We start from the raw sequence: 21,912 nt of genomic DNA, 5'->3' as shown, positions 1-21,912 counted from the left end.
TGTATAAACAAAGATATTTTCTGAAAGGAAAAAAGAAGCATTTCCTTATTTAAACTGGTAAAAGAAGAAAGTGGTATAATGAAAGAAATGAAAAATAAAAAATGGGAATGTGGAAAAAACAAAGGAGATCATGGAACTTGTAGTACAATATGTTATGGCATGGAAAAGAGAGCTAAAATACGAAAATGAATGGAATGTTAAGCAATTCATGAAAGAAATAAAGAAATATATAGATAAGCAAATTACCTTAATGGACTTAGATATGGTTATGAAGAAAGTAAATCTTAATTCTGAAGCAGGTCTATGTGGTATAGATTATTTAATATGTATGAATATGGAACCATTGCAAAAAAATCTTGATATGTATATTTAATGAATGGTTAAAAGATGGTATTTGTTCTACACAAATATGTAATGGCATTATTAGATTTATATGGAAGAAAGGAGAGAAAGAAATGATTAATTGGAGACCAGTTGTATTAAATAATACTGATTATAAGATATTTACGAAAATAATACAAGTAAGAATAGGGAATAAGATACTTCAGGTGTTAGAAGATAGTACTTATAGAACTTAAGGAAAAGGATGTCAGGAAGTACTAATGAATGTTAGAGAAATGATAGATGATGTTAAAAAGGAAAATAATGGAGTAAAGCTATTGGTATAAGATATAAATTAAGCATTTGATATGATAGCTCATGATATAGAATGGAAAATAATGGAAGGATATAATTTTAGCAAATAGATACAGAAAGTAATTAAAACAGCATATAGAAATAGTAAAATAAGAGTTTTGATAAATAGTTAGGTGAAGAGATAGAGATGAACAGGGGTTTAAAACAAAGATGCTTGATGAGTAGCATTTTATTTTTAATAGTTATGAATTTGCTAATAAAGGAAACAAATGAAAAATGAAAAAAGCACAGTATATACAGAGTAATGGTGTTGAATATCCAGTTATTATATTTTTACATAAATGATATTATTCTTCTGACTAAAGAAAGTAATATGATGGGAGAAGTGATTTTAAGTGTAAAGAATAGCTTACAAAAATAGTGATGCCATTAAATAGAGAAAAAAGTAAGGGATATGGATTGGAAGAGAAGCTGAAAGGAATTCAATTTGGAATAAAGGAAATATCGGTATAATGAATACAGTTTGGCACATTCAGTGTTGTTATGGAACAATGGTTGAACGTTTTACAAGAAGTAAGAGAAATTATTATTATATGGAGTAGAAATAGATTATCTTGTAGGAAAAAAGGACATTTCATCAACTCTATATGGATGGGAAGAATAGCATATGTGTAGATAAAAATAAACTGGCTTGCAGGTAAAGGTTGATCTGTTACAAAAAGCATATCAAACTGTAAAAATAGACTCAACCAATACAGCAGGAACCAGTATATAAATTTTAATAAAACAAAAAAGGTAACCACTTTCACAGTAAAATAGCTGCTTCTTCAGACCATAAAATAATTAAACAAACCACTGATAATTAACTACATCTCAGCCAAACAGAATCAAGAAATAAAATCACATGCATATAGAACACATTCATAAACAGGTACACCATTCATAAAAACCTAGCAAATCAAATTAATGCCTTAAGCCATGTGCTCTAAGTATCAGCTTGATGGAAAGAGCATCGTTCAAGCAGGTAAAACTATTGGCTTTTAAACATACAATCCATCTAAGTTCAGAACATTCTGTCCTATTTTTAATATCGCCATTCCTTATCCTCTCATTGATCTCTTCTAAAACTGCGAACTTAAAAACGTTTTGAAGTCCAAATTCACAAGTATGTTTTGCTAATGAATTAGTAGATTTGCATTTATGAATGTCACCCACATGTTCTAAAATTCTTTCCTTAAACAAACAATTAGTCTTCCTGATGTAAAAGTAATTATAAGCTCTACTCTTTGCATAATAAACTACTTTCCAGGTAAGCAAATAATAAATAAATAAATAAATAAATAAATAAATAAATAAATACATAAATATTGCTTGATTCTTGTTGGTTGAGCTGTATTTTAATTATTTGTGGCTTATTTCATTTTTTATGGTCTGAAGAAATGGCTAATTTACCACAAAAGTGCTCACCTTTTTCGTTTTTTGTTTTATTAAAATTTATATACTGGTTCCTGCTGTGTTGGTCAAGTCTATTTTTTACAGTTTGTATACCATATGTGGCTAGCATATATATGATGCCAAAGATTTGGAAAAGCAGTTTATTGGACTGATATTTAGATTTTGAATAAAAATATAAAGGAAGAAAGTGACCACAGCTGCATGATAATCCAAAAAGATAGTTTAATCCAAGTATATCCAAGTTATATCCAAGTAAGCACTTTCACAATCTACAACAACTGATCATTTCATCAGACTATGCACTCAAAGTAACATTGCATATTTAAACAATCATCAATTAGTAAAACAACAATTAGTATATTAGTCAATTAGAAATAAGTAATACCATTAAATATATGTTAAAATCTTGAGACTTATAAATGTGTAAATATATAAATAAATATAAAAGTAGACTATTTATCAAAACATGTCTAATGATAAAAAATATATAAAAAATCAATATCTAAGAGGTTTAGCCTTTAAAAAGGGTTTCAATAATGCTACACCATTAATACCTGGTGACTTCTCTGCATGTAGTTGTAGTAACCATTTCTGTTCTATCTCTTCTGTTTTATTTTTAATGTCACTACCTCTAATATTATCTTCTATTAATTCTAGTACTAAAAATTAAAAACATGTGAAGGTCCCTGTTCTTTAATGTGTTTTGCAAGTGCATTAGTTTCTTTTTGATTTGCTATATCTCTTATGTGTTCTAATATTAATTCTGTAAAAATCCTATTGTTTTTCCCGACATAAAAAGCATAACACAATTTACAAAAACTAAGATACACAACATGCTTGGTCCTACAATCTGCATAAAATTCAAAATCTATCAGGAAATTTTGACTAGGATGTATAAATACACTGTTAGTATATATAAATTTATATGCCATGCAATGTCTGCATGGAAATGTGCCAAGTCACTGAGAGAACAAAGTATTGTTCTTTTTAGTCAATGGTTTGTAACATAGTTGTCTCTTTATTGATCGGTTATTTCTAAAGGAAAAATGTGACTTACTGTCAATGATCCCATTAAGTTCTTCCATTGAGTTCAAAATATTCCAATTTTTATGAAAGATGGAACAAAAAGCATTTACATCACTAGAGTAAGTAATAGGAAACCTTACTATATCTCTGATAGTTCTAGTAGTTCTAGTATTATATATATTTTGTTCTTCATTCATATCATTAGAAAAAAAATGGTCTACTCTGTGTGCTCCTTACTTCATGCATCTCAACAATGTCATGATCTATTTCCCGCCTTTTATAACCTCTATCTATAAATTCAGTTCTAAGCATCGATACTGCTTGTTCAAGTACTTCGTCTGTGTTATGTAGTCTACTCATCCTCATCAGTTGTCCCTTCATTACATTCTTACTAACATGTTTTGGATGCATGCTTGTTTTGTGTAAAACATTATTCCTTCTAGTAGGCTTCCTATAGAGTTTGGTGATTAGTTGTGTATTTGTAGTCTTACTAACTGTTACATCCAGAAAATTAATGGTATATGGTGAGCTGTCATATGTAAATATTAAGAATTCATTAGTACCATGCAAGTATTCAATAAATAATGGGCAGGATTCATGAAGCCTCCGTGTAAGAGATACATGGCTTACACGGAGGCTGCAGTTAAACAGTGTGACGTCAGCATGTCATGCATATGCATGAGGGCATGCTGAATCACACCGAAGGCTAACACGGTCCGTGGAAGACAGTAGGGGGCATGTCCGTAGGCTGAGCCCTGCAAGCGGACACGCCCCCAGAAGAGTAAAATTGCCCAAAGTAAACACCCACGACAGAGGCCATGGAAATGTGAATAAACACAACACAACACATGCCCCCACAGACTATGAATATAAAATATATAAATGAACATGTTATATATTTTTTTTAAATCGTAAAGATGTTTGCCCGTGAGTGCGCTCGTTTTCGCGGGCGTGCCCATAGCTCAGCCACAGTTAGCAGTCAGTGGAAAAGGATATAAGAACTAAATAAGCAAAGTAAGCCAAGAAGCAATAGCGTAGCGGTAGAGACGTCGGCTGAAGAGCAGGCATTAATGGTTCGAGCCCCCACAACACCAATTTTTATTTCTAGTAAAATAAGCATGAAACAAGTCCCTGACAAACATGTACACATATAAAATCATAGTTTATGTAAAATGTAATGAAATAGTCCATTTATTTTGAAGAAATGTGAGATAACAAAATAATAAAAATGCCAGATGTGCCTATAGCTGAGCTACAGTTGAACAAGGTGAGTGCATCTGCCCGTAGGTGAGCAGTGGTTTAACAGGTGCAAAATGAGTGCCCGTAGGTGAGCAGTGGTTTAACAGGTGCAAAATGAGTGCCTGTAGGTGAGCAGTGGTTTAACACGCTGAAACTGTGTGCCCCTAGCTGAGCTAAGCGTAATATGCGTGCTGATAGCCAAATGAGGCGTAAACCAGCGTACCCCGTTTGCGCGGAGCTGCGCACCACGCCAACAAGCTAACTGATGGGCAACGTTGAGCAAGCCGTATCAAAACTGCCTTTACACAGACACACCCCTCAGCCTGTCTAGACAGTCATAAAAAATAAAAAGCAGTGGCCAGGTTCTAACCCAGGATACTATGCACCATAGTCAAGGTACTGAACCACTAAGCCATGACAGCAGTACCTATAAATGCAGTAATAGCAAATATATAGGAATGAATACAAAGTGGAGCATGACAAAGCAGGTTTTGTGTAGTTGATACAATTCTAAAATGGCCAATCATAGATATGTGCGGGAAAAACGGCATATATAAGCCCCATAGGCGGGAATACACAGCATAAACGATTGTAGAACTGACTTACAGCCAGAATAACAGGAGTAGGTGAGGGTAGTTGCTTTCGAGCACAGAGGTGGGGCATTGAGGAGTCCAGATACATGGTCTGGCTCCTAGTCCACAATCATGAGGCCCAACTCATGCAGGGCCAGGTCCTGTGGGGAGCATATAGGGCTGAGGCGTGGAACCGGTTGGCTCATGATCTCACCAGTGCCACAGGGATTCCAAGGACTGGTGAGCAGGTTCGTCACCACCATGCGGACCTGAAGAGATGCAAGCAGAACCAATTGAACCTTTGGATCCAGGAGGCCCGGCAAATGCCCAATGCCCCACTACTGAGTAAGTTACATGTAATTATGTATGTAAGAAATTAAGCTAGCTGATATTATGGAGATGTGTATTCCAATATTACTTCATTTATATTACAGCTGCAGGTGTCCGTTCTGCGAACTGCAGAGCCTATGGTGATAGGCTGGTGTGGTTGCGCCACCAGGCAGGTCAGTAATCCTCTCCCAGTAACTGTAAAGAAATATAAAAGTATGACAGTTAGCAAAAGAGTGCAGTGTAGCCACCTAGTAATAGAATGTGCAAGTAACAGTGTAAGAGTGTTTGCAAGTATTGCTTGAATACAAAAGTGTGTTGCAGTCTGTAATCCAAACAGAAAAATGAAAATGTCTGAAATAAAGTCTGAAATACAGATGCCCCACCTGTAATATAATAGTACACAACCTGCAGCAGGCTGAAAAGTACAGCTGCAGAAGATGAGCAAATCACTTGTGTGAAATATACCCCTGTTGAAATACTGAAACATGACAGAAGTGAGACTGCTGGAAAGGATTGTAATAACTACATGTAAAACATGTCAATAAAGCCTAGAAGTGAGTACCATCCTGAATAGTAAAACGAAAACAAGTGAGAGAGTGTGAGAAAGCGTTATGAATCCAGCAATAAAGTAGTAATAATCCCTGAATAAAGTATACTGCAGTCAGTACAGAATGAAATGCATGTGAGAAGCAAAACCAAACAGCGAAATCTGTTCAAAGTGTTGCTGCAGCTGGAATGTGTATCCCAAAATCTGGATATGTTGCTCTCAGTCTGCAATATGCAGATAGTATGATTGTCTGACATACCAAACATCCACAGTTGTCTATAGCTATATAAAGCAAATGTAGCAGGATGATGTAGCTGAACACAGCCAGATATGAATGTGTATGAAGAACAATAAAATGTATATTGATGTAGCAGTAACAGTCCTATCACCAAATTGAAGTAGTTATCATATAGGAAACTGTAGTTAGAACAGTAGTGTGTATATATGTGCAGCTATTAGAAATGTACAGCATATGTATTGGTATTCGAAGGTGTTAATATTATTTTCTTCACCCCACCCTATAACCACATATAACCCATTCCACGTAAAAATGGTATGTGCAATCACAATTAACACCCCTAGACATTTGTCTTGTTGGGTCATAAATATTTGCATGTCTGTTGATGCATCTGCCCTGTTCATACATCAAAACCTGATGGCCTGTTGCCATCAATCAACCCTGCATGTTGTTGGACTGTGTATTGCTGTTCAAATTATGCATGTGTTATGCTCGCTGTTCAATGGTATGAATATCTGGGTGTTTGGTTAATGGGAATACTAATGCATGCTGTTACAACTAATTGTGAATGGTATTATATGTTACTAACCCAAACAGTCATGACATAATGCAAAACCGAGGACGACAGGGAAGGCGGGTTCCAGCGGACCCACCTCTCCCACCTCAGCTGGCGAGTGCACCTGGCACTAGTGCCCAGTCTGGACCCTCCTCCGGTGGCCCTGTCACACCAAATTACATACATATGCACAGCTGTTGCTGATGAAGAAATGGGCAGCTATGGGCCTTACCTACATCCCTCCTGCAAATCCCAAGCTTGTTTCCCTACTGTCTTACCCTCTTTGTGACCCCTTTTTCACCACTTTCCTGTCTCCCCATTTTCATTTCTTTCAAAGAAAATAGCGCGGGTGTGCGCCAGAGTAACCACTGTTAAGCGGTTGTAAGCGGGTGTGCGCGGAGCTGAACGCCAGTGCGCATGCGTGCGCTCCACGCAAACCAGCACTAACCCGGTTACAACTGCTTAAAAGTGCCTTAGTCACTCTGATTGACAGGTCCTGTAGTCAGTAAAAAAGCAAAATAAAATGCCACTGTCAGTCCCGAACCCAGGACCTTGGAAACAGTACTCTGCATGACCTACCACTAAGCCATGACTCTTATACAAGAACATTGTGCTAAAATAAATATATCATGTAATAGTAGGAATGAATGAAAAGGGAATATAGGATGTGTAGTACACAAAGCATGTCATTTAGAATTACTGTCAAAACTAGTGGATTTCCATAATAGTGTGTGAACAGAAACAGCCATGCTAGTTGGTAGCTAGTAGGTAATAATGTCAGTTAATGTACATATATAAATGTATGTGTATATATATATATATATATATATATATATATATATATATATATATATATATATAGTTGTAGGTGTCATTGTGCATACACACTTACTACAGGGAACAGGAGAGAGGAATGGAGAAATGTGAATCTACAACACAGCCTGAATCATGAGAGAGATACTAACCTTTACACTCACAGAACAGTGTCCACAGCATACCAGCATGATCCCCACCCTTACAATCTGAAAGGCAGCGCCTATCTCACATACCCTTTTATAGCACTGTCCTGAAATCACAGTGAGAACTGCAATCAGTACACAACTGGCTGCATGCAATTAGCAAATGCTAGCTTACAATTGGTGCAGAGGCCATCACATGGACCTATGCAGATACCTACAAAAGCATCCTGTACTAACACTCCACACATGCAATATGTTCATTGCACTGTCTGGAGGCAGACAGAGGGAGAGAGACAGACAGAGACAGAGAGTGAGAGAAAAAAAAAAAAAGAAAACACACGCTACACACTGAGTCTAAGCTGTCAGCAGTGACAGTAGCAAGCCGTGCCAGCAGCAGCAGGAAGCAGAAGTAGTGGTAAGGCAAGCAGCTGCGACAAACACAGGTAATGTAAAGTAGCAGGTTAATAGTCTGCATACTGGGAACCCTCCAAATGTGTCATAGGTCTGTATCTATAGGTATGTCCATGTGATATGTTGTGTGCACGTAGTTCCACCAAAAGGGGATGACTATACATTACATGTCAGTCAGTGTTAGGCCATGATCCTGGCAGCAGTTGTCTGTGTGTTTCCCTCATCAATGGCTGTAGTGACTGTTTTGAAAGGTCAACCAGGTTCAAAAGGCAGGATCAGCCCATCACAGAGGCAAACTGGCCGGGAACAAGTGTCTGCAGGTACCCAATATCGCTGTATATGCGTCCCATACTGAATAATTCCATAGCTTAGCAGACCAGGCCGGTTATGCTTATGATGCGGTAGTTCCCAGGGTCAGTAGAGGTGCCTCCTTAGTGGTGTGGGACCACTGTTGCTGTATGCCAGTGTTCAGGTACATATCCTGTAGTATGGCCAAGGTTAAATATCAGTCTTATATGTGGTTGTATGTCCTCTTGGAGTGCACATAGCACACATCCAGGGATACCATCAGGTCACAGTGATGCTGTGTGTTCTGCTTTGCTGAGGGCAGCCCTCACCTGGACATGTGAGATGATAGGGAGGTTACATTCAGCTGTGATAAGTATTTCTACTTGTGGGGGAGAAGGAGGGGGGATACGTGCACCGAACCTGTCTGCAAGAATGTTGCCAATATCTGTGTGTTCGGTGAATGTTAAGTAGGTGTGTATTAACTCGGAGCATATCGGAGGCGTTTGGTCCATATGTGTAACATAACTGAAGAAGGCCTTGTGGTTATCTATAGTGTTTGTGGCCATTTCCCTCCCAGAGTAGGCCATGGCCGTTGTTATGAGAGACCGTAGCATATTACCAGTGCTCACCACAGATGCCTTCCCTTAATGTGAATCTGCTCTGTCCTGCAGTAGCCTCCTGCTATTGTTATACAATCTGCCTCTGGCTGGGATCCACCGGACAGGATGCCTAACCTTTGTGCATAGGGTCTGGGTTAGAAATGTGTGCAAGTTCCATGCAATCTGTGGGATGTCCATGGTAAGCATTCGCAAAGGGGTCAGCAGTGTGGGTTGTGGCTTCCACTGGCCCAGTGGGCTGCATGGATACCATCTCAGTCCTAACAAGTGAATAACTGTCTAATCACATACATATCAAAGTAGTCTACTGTGCTGGTGTTGGTGGTGGGATATGTATATCCAGGCCGAGTAACTTGTGTCCAGATCACACTAGTGGATGGCGTTCAACATACAGTACCTTGGTATGAACCCCCAGAGTGAGGTTGTGCATTGGACCTGTTGCAGTGTGCTGACCGATGGGGCATGCTACTATGTTGTATGGAATGTGGCAGGTATTGTTGCACAGGTGTTGGCTGAGCACTGATATCTGGCCATGTACTTGTGTATCCACCACGAGACACACACATGCAACATATGGGAGTAGTACTATATCACTACACTTGAGTATCATGTATAGTATGTGTGCCATATATTGCTGACATAGTCTGCTGATATCCTGTTTGTGTTCTCTTCCAGGGAGATGGCGCGTCAGCATAATCCTGCCTACTCTGCAGCGGAAGATGAGGAGATACACCAGAGCCTGGTGCGGGATTATGACATACTGTTTTCCCGCACCAGCCAGAATCAGCAGGAGAGGGCTGCACTGTGGCAAGACCTTGTCCGTAGGGTAAATGACATTGGCACACATAATAGGACATATGAGCAGGTACGACATCACTGCAGTGATTTAATCAGAAATGTCCATCAGTGTGCGTCAGATATCTACAGGCAACAGGTTGCCACAGGAGGTGGGGTGGCCACACATCCCCCCCTCACCAGACTGGAGGGGCTACTCCTAAGTGTTGTGGCTCCAGCCCAGGAACAGCAACAGCAATACACCTGCATCATGATGGAGGCTGGATCCACACAGCAGCACGACATGGAGCGTGCAGGTAATATGCCATATGTACACTTGACTGTTCTGTACACTGTTAGTTTATGCATGTGTAAGGTGTGTCCATGGTATGTAGCTGTCAACATAGTATGTAATTGTGCAGGTGTGATATTGGCAATATCAGCAGCTGACGTGTGAAAGGCAACTGGTGTACTACTGCACTGTATCATATGTAGTATCAATGGCAAAGTTGTGCCCACTGACATTAATCTCCTCATTTCTGCAGGTCCCTCCGGTGTTACAGCAAGGCAGGCCATCCATGCTGGTGAGTGTGTTTAACAATACCTATAATAGTCCTGATAGTGCTAGTAATACTAGTGTAACTCAGTAGTGCTCTGTGTGTATACTGCGGGGTGTGCATGTGTGCATGTGTGCCTGTGTCCACGTGTGCATGTGTGTATGTGTGCCTGTGTCCACGTGTGCATGTGTGCATGTGTACACATGTCCACATGTGCATGTGTGCCTGTGTCCATGTGTGCATGCGTGCATGTGTCCACGTGTGCATGTGTGCATAAGTGCATCACTGGTAACATTGTGTGGACACTGTAAACTGTGTTTCCTGTCTTCCTCCCACAGGTTCTGGTGCTGCTCTGGTGTCCTTCAGCAGGGAACCTGAATCTGGTGCCACAGGTACTGGTAATGATGATATCTGTGTAACGGCACAGGAAGGTGTGTCAGGGTCCGCCATTGGTCAGCCAATTGACAGTAAACAGCGGTCAACCCCATCATTGCTCACAGTCATCCTGCCAGTACAGCCTTTGTCACCATTGTCCCTAGGTGATGGACAGGATACAGTGGGCATTGACCAGGGTAATGTGGTATCTGTGGCACATACTTCCCCACACAGCAGCCATGGGCAGGGTCCTGCGATGGTACCACACAGACAGTTGCCCATGGGTTCTCGTGGGAGCATCTGTGGGCATACTGCCTCTGGCAGATGTGCCCAAAGAGGTCTGTCAACCTCAGCTATGTTTTGGGCTGTCATGCAGGCACAGTCGCATATAGAAAGGTACACCAGACAGGGTCTGAGGGAGCTGAGAGCATGTCGCACAGCCATGACTGACAGTATGCGTGACATCGCGGATGCTATCCGTAATTTCACCAATGTCATAGACAGACATTGTAGGGACATATTACAGCAGTTCCACAACCAAATGTCCATGAGTCAGGGCAATGGTGGGCAGTTGCGGCATCGACGTGGCCGTATGCCAGCAACATCAGCAGCTGACAGTCGGCGCGGATGACAACAGGCCCGCGCATGCCCCCATAGTGCCAGCAGCAGCCCCAGCAATGCTGGGTCTGTGCTGTCAGTAGAACGCCCCAGGAGACCACGTGCACGTGGCTCTGGACAGTCCCAACAGGGACCTGTGTCCAGTCAACACACTCCCGCTTCTGATGACAGTACCCAGTCTGGCTTAGTACCGGATATGATCCGTAGCACCCCTGCCAGGCACAGATACCGTGTCCGTGCCCACAGACACTGATCTGTATGACCTGCCAGGTGCAGTCTGCGGCTGTCCACAAGCACCTGTATATGGCAGCCATGAGGTGGAACTGTGTGCGTGCATACACACATGTGAAATGTTAGCACCTAGGGCTACCACATACATGCACACACTGCACCAACAGTGCCCCACCCTATACTGCTGTCCCTCACCAACACACATACACACACATGTCAATTGGTGGTATCAGTGGCAGACTCAGGCATACCTAATTCACACCCTGTGCATATGATGAAACTGTGCCACCCCCTGCAATCTCCAACATCAGTGCAGGTACAGGTAAACACGTTGCTGATGCACAGGGTGACTACATAGAAGTGTATAAGTAGTATCATGTTGTAACAGTACAGTGTGCTGATATGACTGTGTGAATATCCCAGCATGCCTGATGCAGTAACCGTATGACTGTCCTGAATTGTTATCTGCACCCATAGTACATACCAAATTGTAACAGCTGCACATTATTGCATACCGGTGGTAAGGATGTCAACAGATAGCCACATACATGGGTAGCACAGGGGGGAAGCTAATGCAAGTAGTGATATGCAATGATGGACCTGTACAGTAATGGTGGCAAGTTGCCCACAACGACTATGCAATGTGGATGTTTGCGCATGTTGATATGTGTGCAGTACCAATGTAATCCAAATCACAATTAACTATGACATAATATCAGTTCTACCATGGGCATCTTCGCTGTACATTCCTGAGTACATGTTGATAGTGCCCACATATTTGCACTGTAACCTACTGTTAGTGTTACCCCTTCTTTGTTGTACAATGGACTACTTCCAGCCCTGCGTACTGTAGCTTTGTTTGCATGCATGTTCGCTTGGGGTTCCCTGCAACACTGCTTCCACCTGCAATGCAGAGTTACAGTGCTTCTGTGGACTCCTAGTGACATCTGCATAGCATACGATATGTATGTCAAGTTTACACATGACAGAACGTCACTGCCTGTCCTGTTTGCATGTACGTTGCCTGTGACACATTGCACATGTCTTACCTGGCATTTATCCACGTGTGCAGTCATATATGTCAGTGCTATGAAACAGTAGCAGTACACCCACACATACACACCTTCAGTATGTTGTTCCCCATTGGCCCTATGTGTTGGTACTCACCATGGCAATCACACTACTAGGGTAGCATGTGCAAAGGTAACCTGTGAATCACCTCTATGGTCCAGTTGTGGTTTATGTGAGTCATGTGGCAATGTCACAGCTGCCACATGTATGCAGTCAACCATCACCCTTGGCCAGGAACGTACAACACATGTGTGGGATGCCACCACATAGCCAATCTGGGGACTGAGCTCTCTGAACCCAGTAATGCCATACCCTGTCAGGTGGCATGTCATACTACAGTAACTACAATACCAGTCAGACATAGACATGCACTGACAGCAAGCTGAACACACTGGGGCATACTTGGAGACTCAGAATAGCATCCTGCCTGAGCATCACACACCTCCGCAGCTGGCACACAGGCATATGTTACATCGGAACAGAGCACATGCCACACATGGCACACACATCCCATGTGCCACACACTCACAGCCTGTAGGGCTACACAACACACCTGCTACAGATGTGTCAGGTACCTCTCTTGGCCGCTGCAGTAGGGTCCCGCTCAACAGGCTGTACATGGTGAAGGTCACAGTGCTATGCCTCTGGGGCACTATGGTCCACCACAAAACACATGCATACAGGTCAGTCAGAGGCATGGACACATATGACTCAGTCATTGACCATGCCACTATGGATGACCTGAGACATATCTCCCTGGACTACATGATAGGGAACATAGACGGGATCTCTCAGCATGTGGCACGGGCCAGTATGAGCCTGGTCTTGGTTGGCATCATACCCTCACCGGGTATGATACCACTATATGTAGGAAGGGTGTTCTATGTCTACATTCTGCTCAGTCTCCAATGTCATTCATAGGGTATCCACTGGCTGTCAACATGTGCTTACATGCTAGGGAAGCCACAATGATGTGCGAGGGGCAGCTCGCACGTGACACCCATGGCCCAATGTATATTGGCGAAGCCCCTTGATACACACATACTGCCTTATGCTGCAGGACACGGATTACATAGCCACCTCCACAGGTATCACACAGGATAGGACACTAACAGTGATGCTACACAACACCAGCAGTGTACACCGCAAGATGCATGCACTGGACACTGTCCTCAGCACGGTGAACTACAATGTCTGTGCAGTACCAGAGTCCTGATTCATGGCTCACAGGTGCAACCCATCACTGCCAGGTTATACCTCATACCATGCCTGTCGTCCCCTACACATGTAACACACATGGACAGGGGGGTGGTATCCCAAGGCACCACAGATACACACACCTCCAGGTTGTTGGCACAGCACAAAGCATCAGGGCCTATTCATGTGCAGCTAGCAGTGTGTCGGACTGCCGTCTGGTTCATAGCCTGGCACACACAACCCTCCCATACACAGGAAACCCACCTATCCTCCATAACAACAATGGCAATATGACAGTCTCAAGAACTGCTTTATATGGCTGGACTGCATCCAGCCAAACATTGTGTGTGAGCATTACTGTAGCTACAACACATTAGTTGAAGGGTTCCCAGCATGTGGTCACTGAATTGCAGTGGAATGACATGTTACCACTCCCACAACAGGTGGGAACATGCAGCACCTGCACATTGACTACATGTAGACTATATGGCCCAGACCAGATGTGTATCCCCTGCTGTAGGTGTTTTACCATATACACCCACACTGTATAGACACATACCGCGTGCAGCCCCTGCACAGTAAGACACAGTCATATTGTTATGCATTGCAAATACCATTTATCCACTCGAGGCATGTGTCAGACATGGTAACTACTGCAGGTCACAGGTATTTATGTGTATGTGTCACACACATACATCATGTGTGCATTGCCATTGCTGGTTTAGGCAATGGCATGCATTGTTATGCACAAAGACCCACACAAGGTCATAATGTGTGACACGATCACACGTGGCAGTTGTGGGTTACCAAAACATACCTATCTGTACTCTGACAATGGTAATAGACCCAGTAGCAGAGCGCACTATTGGCATTACTGGCCAACTAGCCCTGTTTGGCTGTGCTGATAGTGTGGTGACATCCTCTGTGTTTACTGGGGGAATATGCAGCATCTGGTGTATTGTAGTATTTGCCAAAAGGATCTGTTCTCTCACACTTGCATTTGCACACACCCTACTACCCCCCCAACACACACACACACACACACACACACACACACACACACACACACACACACACACACACACACACACACACACACACACTTGCCATTTGCAGGACTCATACCCCTACCTAACTAAGTCACGACACGTGAGAGAGACACATTAGCGAAGCGCACTATTCGGATTACTAGGAGGTTCCTCTTCTCTGGCTGTACTTATAGGGTGCTGACATCATCAGTGTTTCGAAAGGGTAATGTGCATCAGGTAGTGTGATCTCCTGATTGCCAAAACTAACATGTTTTTCATTGCACGCACACAAACTCCCCACATCCAAACACACACACACTTGCAGGTTTCAAACCCCTACCTAACTATGTTATGACACTTGAGAGTGATGCTGTAGCAGACTGCGCTATTTGGATTACTGGTAGGTGTTTCTTCTCCAGCTGTATGTATAGGGTGCTGACATCATCACTGTTTGGAAAGGGTAATGTGCATCATGTAGTGTGATCTCCTGATTGCAAAAAAGCACATGTTTTTCATACAGAATTGCACACACACAAACTCCCCACATCCAAACACACACACACTTGCCATTTGCAGGTTTCAAACTCCTACCTAACTATATTATGACACTTAAGAGAGACGCATTAGCAGAGTGCGCTATTCGAATTACTGGGAGGTTTCCCTTCTCCTGCTGTACTTATAGGGTGCTGACATCATCTGTGCTTAGATAGGGGAATGTGCATCCTGTAGAGTGCTTTCACAGTTGCGAAAAGGGACATCTCCCTCACACAGACTTGCACACACACTAACCCCCCTCCACACACACTGGGCAGTTGCAGGATTCAAACCCCTACTTATGTTATGACACTCGTGACAGACGCATTAGCAGAGTACGCTATTCGAATCACTGGGAGGTTTCCCTTCTCCTGCTGTACTTATAGGGTGCTGACAACATCCATGCTTAGATAGGGGAATGTGCATCCTATAGAGTGCTTTCACAGTTGCCAAAAGGGACATCTCCCTCACACAGACTTGCACACACACTAACCCCCCTCCACACACACTGGGCAATTGCAGGATTCAAACCCCTACCTAACTATGTTATGAGAGTCGGGACAGACGCATTAGCAGAGCGTGCTATTCGAATTACTGGGAGGTTTCCTTTCTCCTGCTGTACTTATAGGGTGCTGACATCATCCACGCTTAGATAGGGGAATGTGCATCTTGTAGAGTGCTTTCACAGTTGCCAAAAGGTACATCTTCCTCACACAGACTTGCACACACATCAACCCCGCTCACCCACACACACACACACACACACACACACACACACTGAGCAATTGCATGGTTCGAACTCCTACCTACCTATATTATGACACTTGAGGGAGACGCATTAGCAGAGCGCTAACCAATTACTGGGCATCTGGTCTGCACCTGCAGTATTTATAGGGTGCTGACATCTTTATTTCTACAGAGGTATGTACATCTAGTACTACCTGACAGGTGGGGGATAGCATATATATGCATTTGCAGCCACCTACGTCAGGGTCAGATATGCACATCGCACTGGCAGGTTATGTTCTATACCATGCTTCATGACCACAGGACCTGTAACACACAACACAACCAGTCCAGAACACCACACCCACATCCAGGACACACACTTAGCTTCCCTGGGAACAGTGCCAGGATATGCAGGTGTTCACATACACCATTCCAGTTGTTAACATCAGGTACAGGCATATTGTGTGTGAGAATTACTCAGGCCTCTACCACTTTACCCTACAGCCACTACAATTTGTGGGTCCATGTGCTATGGCAGAACCACACACCACAGCCACATGGGGGAATACATATTTCACCTCTCCATCTGCAACATGGGTACTCACTGTTCCACACCAGAGGTAGACCACCATTGTTGATATCTGACCATACCCACCTTTCCCTGGACATCCATATCCCATCCCCACCCCCAGGCAAGGTTGTCACTACACACAAACTGTATTTAGCACAAGCAGACTCTACACTTGTGAAGACTGGGGTGGACGACTTCAAAGGACCCATGCTGGGGGACTATACTGGCCACTCAGCATAATCCTTGACAATTGCATTCTATGAGCATGTGTACGGTTTGCATTGATCATGCTATCCCACATATACCCATGACTGTTCCACAACAAGACACCTGTCAGGTGTACACCAGCCATATATGAGCCGTCCAACAGACAGAGTGAGCTAATACATTGCAGAGTTGTAGCCCACAGAGGGAGGACATCTGTGAACAGTTCCGGCATGACACTTCATTCCCACATAATCATCACAACACAGTGTTGACAGTGGAATTGTCCAGACAATGCAGATAGGGCTCCCCTCCATCTGTTATTGACGGCCACTTACTGTTAGAGATCCTCAGCAACCCTCTTTCAGCACACACCAACAACATGGCTGTGGCTTAGCACATTCAGACCCTGGGATCTCCACTGTGCCCCTGCTTGACAGAGGCACAGCTCACTAGCCTCACACATTGACTTATGTGACCTACTTTACAGTGGCACAGTAGCCTACTGTACTGGGGATGCAGATACCAAGCACACTCTGGCTGAGCTGTCATTCCCTAGGGCAACAAGCCTAGTATTGACCTCTACACCCATATGTTCAATTGTCAGATGCACAATATTTGTTGTGCTGTTCTACTGTTTGCAGGTCTTTATTGCCATAGTATTCCCTGTTCCTATGACCAACTTGTGTATCTGTGGAAGATGTTTGCATATGACCGGGTTCCACTATATCACTTATGTCTCTGTAGTCATTTACTGTGTGCACTGGGCAGATTGCTGTGTTGTGGTTGGTTCCTGGAATGACACGTACAAATACCAGATATGTGTGGCCAACTGCTGAACGGAGATATGGCCTAAGTGTGTGAGCATGCCCAGTTCAGCCTTTCCATGGCATGTTGTCTGACATATGCCTCATTTATCAAAGTGTGCGAGCATGCCCAGTGTGAGCTTTCCATATGTTGCACTCTGAAGTCCACCACATATTTGGGTGTGTTTGAACTTCAACAATATCTCACGTTTATGGTTGTGTGTTGGGTGTCATGTTGTGTACTAACTGGCCAACTGCTTAGTGTCTGCCACAACAGGGATTATACTGTGCCTGCAGGGATTGCATGGGATACTTTGCAGACAGTTGTCAACATATTTTCATAATGACCTAACACTGTAGTACCGTATAGTGTACTGGTTCAGTACTTTCACTGTGGTGAACAGTATCCTGGGCTTTAGTTCTATCACTGCTTGACATCTTCATAGTGAGCACAACAGACTGTGTAGGGGCCAGTTGTGCACATATGACCATGTTGCATTATGTTCAGATATGGACTACCTACACCAGGCTCGTCCAACATTGGTAGTGTATTCCACAACATAGGTGGACATTGGCAAACACTAGCGATGTTCCCTAGGCCATTTCTGATGCTAGTCACAGGGTGTGTTTGTCCTTCAACACACATTGTAACTGGAGTTTGCCATGACATATGTCATGGTTAGTATACTGTGCCTCCGTCTACCTCTGACATAACAGTGATACCCAGGGTTAACCTACCATCTCCCATCCACTCATCGGGATTCCTCTTGAGGGGTGTCGATAGGTGACTCTCTGGCTAACCTGTACCGGGAGTTTACTCAAGAGTGGGCGTGCCTTCTGTGTTATGGATCATTCTGTACAGCTTGTCCTATGTATGTCAGTGCTGGGGTTCAGGTCTCTCATGTGCATAGCTCACTGCCATTCAGATTGTACAAGGTGCAGCATGTTCATTGATTCCAGGTTGGACATGGCTTCATACATCAAGCACAGCTTGCCTGTAGCTGGGCAGTATGGCAGTGTGTGGGGCTGCAGTTTGTTTATTCAGGCAACACATGGCATCTGTTCATGCTCTTTGCTACTCCTGGTGGGGTACTGTTGTGGACTTTACAGTTGATGGAGGTGTCTGCTGAGGTATATCCCACAGTGGCTATTGTAGTCAATTGTGACGCTGATGAAGGATGACTGCAGAGCCACAGTGACCTCCCGTTATCTACATCTGACAACCTTCATGATTGGGTGGGTATATAGTATGTTTCTACGAACACTCCAGCCACATGTTTGTCCAGTGCAGGATATCTATCACCTTGTGTCCCCAGGTCTCTCATTACATGTTAGGTACGTAATGGGTTAACACCTGTGTGGTAATTTGTGGGCACTTACTGTATATCCACGGTGGTTGTCTATACACAGTTTTGCAATTAGCTTGCTGACATGGCTATGGCTCCAGTTGTCTGTTTGTAGGTGGCCCTTTTGTGGGTTGCTTGTATCAGCTGGGGGTTGGATATGGCGGGCTGTTTGTACTCCTCTGCATACATGTTCAGTCACAGTCCTTCCATGTTGGCCTATACCTATGGGACATATATACAGAACGGGGGGGGGGCAGGACCAAGCCTTGTGGGATGCCACTCATATCTGCTTTGTAGTCTGACATGGATGCAGCATGTCTGACCATGTCAGTTCTGTCCTTGGTCTGGTTTGCAACCCCTCTACTGACATAGGGGTATATATTTAATCTGGTGAACATATCCATACTGAACTCGTAGGGTATTGTCTAGAAGCATATGCACGGTCCAGCTACGCTGTGTGGACCACATTGCCCTCATCAATGACCTTAATGACTGTTTCAAATGAGTCAAACATGTTTAGGGGCAGGATCTGCAGTTACGGCAGCCACACTGTGTAGGGTCCAGTATCAGTAGGTCCACAATAGCTTTATGTCTGTGGTACATACTGATCCTTTCCATAGCTGTGCAGACCAAGCTTGTCAGGATCCTGGGGTGGTAGTTTGCAGTATCCATTCAGGCAACACCTTTGTTGTGAAGGACCACTGTTGTTGTACACTGCTCTTTGGGTACATATCCTGTGGTAAGGCTGACATTGGGCAGTAGTGCGATTTGGCATTCCATTATTCTTGGAGTCCATGTTGGCCTCAGCCCAGGACACCATCACATACCTTTGCTGCTGTGTTTTGCTTTGCAGATGATGGCTGTTACCTCAGCATCTGCAATGTCAGGGGACCAGCAGTCTGCTGGGATAGATATTTTGCATTCTGGGGGGGAGGGGTTTGTACTGCACCTGTCAGGTTGTATGTTAGCAATATGTGTGTGTGTTTGGTATGTTGTTTGTAATATCTGTGTGATTCGGAGCATATCTGTGGATTCCCAATATGGTTCCTACCATCAGTTAAGTAAGCCTTGTGATTATCCTTAGTGTCCTGTACAATTTGTATCTTCATAGGTTCATGGGTCCATACTAGGCTATCCATCCTAGGGCATTAGTAAGCCAAGCCAGAGTGTGTGTGTCTTTCGCTGCCCCTTGCTATGTGACTTTTATGGCCATTTATGATTTTCTTTACTGTGCCTCTGTCTGGTCGTGACACAGTGAAGACCCCCAGTATACATGTACGATCATCCATCCACTTGGCAATATTCCTGTTGAGGGGTGTCAGTGAGGGGCTCTGCCTAACATGGATTGGGATCCTGTTTCTGGGTGTGGGGAGCCTCTGGGTTATGTATCTGTCCCTCCAGCACATCCTATTTCATTATGTGTTGAGGCTGACATCTGTCACTCTCACAGCTCCAATGGCTTTGATTTCCTGTGGTGGAGCATGTCCATCACTCCTGTGTTGGACATGGCCTTGTACAACAGACATACAATGCCTCTGTGTAGGCAGTCTGTGACTGCATTCAGCTGGGGTGTCTACAGCCAGGCAGCATATGACATATATTTGACACCCTTTATCCTCTTGGTGGGGTACCTTTGAGGTCTTCCGAACCGCTGCAGGTGTCACGTACAGTACATCCCATATGAGTCATTGTACTAGATTATGGGTCTGATAAGGGAACAGTACAGGGGCACAGTGACCTCTGTTGATGTAGATGTGAATCCTTTCATGATACGGTGCCCGATATCGACAATCTTCCTAGCCACATTGGCATTGTGAGTGTCACATGACAGATTACTGTTGACTTGTGTCCCTAGGTCCCTGATTACTCCTTGCATACATAATGGTTTACCACCTATGTGGTAATTTGTGAGTACCTTGTCTGGTATTTGGTGGGACATTCATACTGTCCAGTGTCTTCAGGATGTCTGGGTAGAGTTCTTGTGTGTGAGAGTGTGGTCTGTCGCATGCTACAGACTGTACAGCAGTTTTGACTACACTTAGGTGCACATGGGTGGTCTCCGCTGCTTTGTGCATTGTCAGTTACCTGGCCTTATGGGTGTCTGTGCTGCATATGGATACTCCCCCTCCTTTGATGTTTTGGTCCAGGTGTTGGGGCCATAACGCATGATATGTGGTATAACTTGGTAGTGCTGGTGTGCTATCACTAGGCTTGCAGCAGGCTTCTGTCACTGCACAGACATCGATGTTCTCCATACTGGGAAGTGCCTCAGGGGCATGCATATTGCAGTTTACACATCTGGCATTGGTCAGCATTACCCTTTATGTTTCTTATCACTTATGTTTTCTAGGGTGGTGGGTAGTCTTTTTGGCCTTACCTACATATGGTTCTATGGAGGTGGCAAAGGCCTTATCCAGTATCCAGACACACAGGGGTAACAGGTGCAGGCCATTCCTGGAACAGCAGCATGCCTTGTCATGCATGACATCTCAAGCAGACAGACATTAGACCCTCTTGGACTGACAGCTGTAACTGTGCCACCTGTTAAAGATGATCATTCTGTGTTTGTACTGTGGCATCATTCTTGGTGAGGGTTGGATGCTGCACACGGCCAGTGTCATACCAGCCTGGGGTACATACTCAGAGAGCTCATCCATGTCTCTTTTCATGTAGTCCAGGGAGGTACATCTCAGGTCATTCACACCAGCATGGACATTGAGTGCATCATATTTCTGCTTGCTTTGGGGTGACCTGCGTACTTCTGTTATGTGGCATATTGTGGCAGCCTACAAGCAGCTTACTGTACCCTTTCCCTTGTTCAGTCTGGTGAGTGGGACAGCAGTGTGTCTGCCTATACAGACACCTATTACAACTGTATCAGGCATGTTGTTTCTCCTTCTGGCCTGTGACTGTTTGGCACACCAGCTTTGTGTACTATGTGTTGCATGTGCTATGTTTGGAGGTTGTGGTTGCTTGGGATCTGCTTTGGAGGCTTCT

Source organism: Protopterus annectens, chromosome 7.part0 (genome assembly GCF_019279795.1).
Source record: "Protopterus annectens isolate FY-2018-M chromosome 7.part0, PAN1.0, whole genome shotgun sequence".
NCBI classification, from domain to species: Eukaryota; Metazoa; Chordata; order Ceratodontiformes; family Protopteridae; genus Protopterus; species Protopterus annectens.
This window is presented reverse-complemented; position numbering follows the sequence as displayed.